Below are 5899 nucleotides of genomic sequence, written 5' to 3'. Positions count from 1 at the left end.
AATCTATAAATGTAGGCTCATAGATCTATTTCCCCATCATGTGCTTTCTTTGGACTCTAGAGACTTGTCCTTTCTTTTTTTCTTCCCCTAGTTAAGAATTCTGTGAGAATATTTACTGATAAAAGAGCTTACAATTAAAAGGGAAAATATCTTTATGTATGCTATCAAACAAAGAATCCTATGTAATTATGGAATATTGAGAAACACTGTGTGAATAATAGAACAATGAAATAAATAAATTTTTATTAAGAGCTCATGTTTCTGAAATGAGGTTACTGACAACTGGGAAAATTCTTTGATTTCCTAAGAAGCAAAACATATCCCAGTTTTCTACACAAAAATATGGCATGCATGAAGGTACTAAAGATTTTAAACTCTGAGGACAAATTAATTTACATCCACTAAGTAGTTGATACCTTATTGGTCCTGAGAAGAAAGCTACTTGGGCATTAAGGCCTAAACACTTTCTGATTCATATGGATGACTGTAGGCAAACAATTGAGGAACATGTTAAGTGGAAACTAAAAGTATAAACAGATCCAGAACAAATGAGACAATTTTTAGATAATAAAAGGTTTTGATAGCCCCCCCCTTAAGACCATGGCTCATTCGTTTGCTGTAAAAATATTATCATCCAATGTTCTAGACAATACAGGTTAGTTTTTAAATAATATTGTCATTGCCATTAGCTATTTATATGTCACTGGAAAATTTTATTTTTTTAGATTTAAATTTCTTTACCTATAAAACAATAGTGACATCTGATAAATGTATTCATCTATGAAATAGTGATGATATCTAATAAGAACTCTAGATCAAGTACACCAGAGATTTCACCTTAAATATATCATAGAGAAGTTTTATTTCGCAAAAAATAAATTAATTGAATAAAAGTGGAAAGGAAGAAAAAGAATTTCTAGTTACTTTTCAAAAATACAACTAAGAATTATACAATTAAAATGTAAAAATAAAAAATTCGACGTATACTGGCAAATGGAAAATGGTATGATTTCCTAAAATAATGCATCAGGAAATCAATGGTTGTCATTACTATCTTAGTCAAATCTTTGGGCACCAGCACCCAAAGCAGGAATCATTTTGATTTAAAAGTCAACCCATAGAACTCGTCACAGTTAGGCGGGGGATTTGAAGTTGAACTAGCCTATTCTGTATCTTCTGTGTGCTACTACACGAAGATTGGCTAGGGAGAAAATGGATTGATTCCAGACCCTACTGGTTCTTTGGAAACACAGGTGAAAGGATGTTGTATGATTTAAGCACGGACCCCTGGCTGCAGCATGATTACACTCTGCTGTTTACCCAGAGGTCAGTGGCTCAAATTCACCAGCTGCTCTATGGAAGGAAGACAGAGAAACCTTCTTACATTAAGATTACAGCCTTGGAAACCCTAGGGGAAGCTGTACTCTGCCCCGTAGGTCACTACATTTTAGACTTGACTGGACCAGAAATAGGTTTAATTTTGTGTTTGGATAATTTTACCTGATTTACAAACTGGAAGTTTAAAAAGGAAGGCGTCATGGCTGGGTGCTGTGTTTTAGTTGACTAATTAACGTCTGGAGAACTCTTTGATACCAGGATAATGTGGTTTATTATAAACCTTAAATTGCGGAAATGTAACTTATTACTTCCAGAATAATAAGTTAGTTAATTGAAGTAATAGGCCTGAGGTTTAAACAAATCATTTCAGGATTATTATTCACTATGACTTTTTGTACTATGAAAGAAAGCTAACTGAAGACACTAATTGAATTAAGAATACAACATTCAGTTGAAGGCACAGAAAAAACAAATTGCTGGGAGAATTTCCATCTCCCATGATCTACAGGAAAGAGGTATGACCCTCTTCACTTCTTTGATTTCACACTTTTCTTAAACTCCAAGACCTGAATGCTAGTGTATGGATTATGGCACTTTAGAAGCTTACTAAATACCTAAATAACTAAGATATCTGCCCCCAAAAGCTTTGGGGCCACGATGTACTTTAGGCTGGCATTCTATGTAGCCATTTATATTATAATTAAATGGGTCTACAAAATATCTAGCAGACCAGAATAATTTTTATTCTTTAAAAAAAAGAATCATATCCTTTTATCTCTCTCTATTGCCCTTACCCTCTCAGATTATGAAGCTGGTCAGAGCAATAAATAGCTTCTCCCTCCTGCTATTCCATGCTCAGTGGGTATTTATCAAGGTCAGAAAACTAAACAAACAAGAACAACAGAATGAAAAGAGAACATTTTTAATAAAAATGCAGAAATATTAGGAAGAAATGAAAAGATATACATTGCTTGATTAAAATATTTCTCAAATCCTGCTTCGTGTAACATTAATTCTATGATGTACTTTTATGTTAGACATTCCAATCTATGAGGAAAGGCATCAAGTTTAATATGGGTGGAAAATATGCATATGATAACATATTCTCAGACACATTTGCACATCCAAACTCTTAATCATAAAAAGAACTTATTTAGCTATGTGATTCCAAAATGAGTTTGATTGTACAAGTTTTTCTATTGTTTAAGTCCTTAAGCAGGTGATAAAATCAGGATTTTGTAAATCACACTTTGGGGGGGAAATTGAGTTAGTTATTCAAGTTGCTTTTTTTTTCCAAAATAAAAATTAATAGGACTAAATGCATCTTGGCAGTGGTTACACTTAGGGTTGCTAACCGCTAGGTCAGCAGTTCAAAACCAACAGCCACTCTTTGGGAGAAAAATGCAGCTTAGTATTCCCATAAACAGTGGGAATCCAGGACAGATGACCCCCTCAGGACCAGTGGTGAGAGTGGTGATACTGGGAGGGTGGATGGAGGGTGGGGTGGAAAGGGGGAACCGATTACAAGGATTTACATATAACCTCCTCCCTGGGGGATAGACAATAGAAAAGTAGGTGAAGGGAGATGGTGGACAGTGTAAGATATGACAAAATAAGAACAATTTATAAATTATCAAGGGTTCATGAGGGAGTTGGGAGTGGGGAGGGAGGGGGAAAAGTGAGGAGCTGATACCAAGGGCTCAAGTAGAAAGCAAATTTTTGAGAATGATGGTGGCAACAAATGTACAAATGTGCTTGACACAATGGATTTATGTATGGATTATACTAAGAATTGTATGAGCCCCCAATAAAATGATTTAAAAAAGAGAGAGAGAGTTACAGTCTCTGACATTCACAGGGTCACTTCCACTGTGGCCAACAGTGGCACCATGAGTCACTGGCAGAGAGGAATGCGTGAAGAAGGACATAGCATCAGGATTGCAGTAAGACAACCATCTACTACTTGTCATACTATGATGGCTTCTGAGTTACTGTGATGCTGGAAGTTATGTGTCTGTTATTTTAAATACCTACAGGGTCATCCAAAATGTGCATGTTTCAAAGGAGCTTCTAGACTAAGAACAGATTACTATGAAGAAATAGGCTTAGCCACCAAAATTCTTATGAACAATACCAGAACAATGTCTGAAATAGTGCTGAAATATGGAATAGGCTGCCCACTTTTATAAATCAGCTACTGCAAACCTTATGGATAGCAGTGAGCTATTTACAATCACAGTGGTGTAAGATGACTTGCTCAAATGGTAATGCACTCAAACTTCAACTGGGCAAGACTTGCCTCCTCAAAGCTGAGTCAACTATAATGTTGTAAATGGGGTAAAACTTTCTGAATCTTCATTTGCTGATGAAGCACAACTCTAAATTAGAAGAAACACTTGCAAATTCCCATTAATAATCTGAATGTGAAATATATGAAATATGAAGCTAGAAAAATTTAGAGTTGTCAAAAATAAACTGGGACCTATTAAGATCAATAGCGTAGGCATCCGTGAGATGAAGTGGACTATAAATGGTTATTTAAAATAATACGATCTTACGGCTTACTGTGTCAGGATCAACACATTCAAGGGGAATGACATCTTATTTACCCTGCTAGAGAATATTTCAAGATCTATATTGAAGTACAATGTTGTCTGTTATAGGATAGTACTTAGATGCTTACAACGAAGTTCAGTTAAGACAACTATTCAAATATATACACTAACCAGTAGAGCTAGCATTGAAGAAATTGAAGATTTCTACTACATTGTTCATATTGAAACAGATCAAGTATGCAAGCAAGTTGCATTGATAAGTACTAGAGTTTGGAATGGGAAAATTGGATAAGTACTAGAGTTTGGAATGGGAAAATTGAAAATGGAGGAAAGGATGATAGTTGGAAAATATGTCCTTTGTAATAAAAATAAAGCTGGAGATCATAGGAAAGGATTTTGAAGAAACAAAGTCCTCTTCATTGTGAATACCTTTTCTTTAATAACATAAAAGGCAACTCTACACATTGATCTCACCAGACAAAATTCCCAGGAACCAAATAGATTACATCTCTAGGCAGACACTATGGAGAAGCTCAGTATTAGCAACCAAATTGAGCCCAGAGGCAGACTGAAGAAAAGATCAAATGGAAGTTCTAGTTAACATTGAAGAAAATTAAAATATGTCCATGAGAGCTGTGTTAGTCCCGGGTAAACAAGAAAAATAAATTCATGGACACTCATGTGTGCATAAGGAAGAGCTTCATATCAAAGAGTAATTGTATATTGGGGAAACAGTGCAGATCAAGTCCATAAGTCCAATATTAGCCCATATGTCCAATACCACTTCTATGAATTGCTCTGCAGACTCATGCAACACATGCAATGATACTGAATGCAGGAAGATCACAGGCTAGTGGCTTCAAAGTCTTATGGCTCCAATGGCAGTGGAAGCATCTCAGTGCTGGCAGGGGTATCCATATGGCTCCTTCAGCTCCAGGGCTCTAGCATAGCTCTGTGTGTCTTCTCAACAGGAATGTCTCACAGGGAATGTGCATGTGTTAAGTCTGCGGCAAGCTATTTATATCCTTAGTGCATCCAAATGAGGTCATAAAGCTGCAACCAGATTGACAGGCTAAACTCCACCCCTTCACGCTTAAGTCTCAAATTGACAACAGATCATGTAACTACCACAAGAGCCAAAATATGAACTTATATATACATCCCATACGAATTTTGGAAATATCTCAGTAGATTTGATTCATTGAAGATGAAATACAATGTTTGGACAAGTCGTGGAATGATATCAGGGTTATCATACATAAAGAAAGCAAAATGTCATAAAAATATAAAGAAAATGTCAAGTGGATGTCAGAAGGTATTTTGAAACTTTCTATTGACTGTAGAGAAGCTAAAACAAATGGAAGAAATGAAGTAAAAGAGCAAAATAGAAAACTTCAAAGGGCATTTGGAGAAGACAAAAATAAATTATAATGAATTGTGCAAAGACCTGGAGTTAGAATATGAGAAAGAAAAAAGTGCTTAGCATATCTCATGGGGAAAATATTCAATCATTAAATTGAAATATTATAGGAATATATGGGCAAAATATTTAATGATTCAAGAAGCATCAAAAGGTAATGGAAGAAATCTGCAGAGTCACTGTACCAAGAGGAACAGATATACATTTAATATTTTAACAAGATAGCTTATGATCGAGAACCAATGATAATAAAGGAGAAGTCTTACCTTCATTAAATGGATTAGCCAATCTGGAGGAGAAAACAACAGGACTGACAGTTCTGGGGGGACATGGGAGAGGGGGAGGTGGGGAGAAGAGAAGAGGTATTAACAAACCCAGGGACAAGGGAACAACAAACGATCCAAATTGGTGGGGAGGTGGGTGTGGGAGACCTGGTAGGGCATGATGAAGGGGAACATAACAAAGAGGAAGTGCTGAAATCCTGGTGGGGACTGAGCATGATAGTGGGACAGGAGGAAAATCAAGGGAAATAGTGGAGAGAGCTGGGTGGAAAAGGGTATTTATAGAGGTCTAGATAAAGACATGT

Source organism: Echinops telfairi, unplaced genomic scaffold (genome assembly GCF_000313985.2).
Source record: "Echinops telfairi isolate 266 unplaced genomic scaffold, ASM31398v2 ScPeMD7_2;HRSCAF=8, whole genome shotgun sequence".
Classification (NCBI taxonomy): domain Eukaryota; kingdom Metazoa; phylum Chordata; class Mammalia; order Afrosoricida; family Tenrecidae; genus Echinops; species Echinops telfairi.
This window is presented reverse-complemented; position numbering follows the sequence as displayed.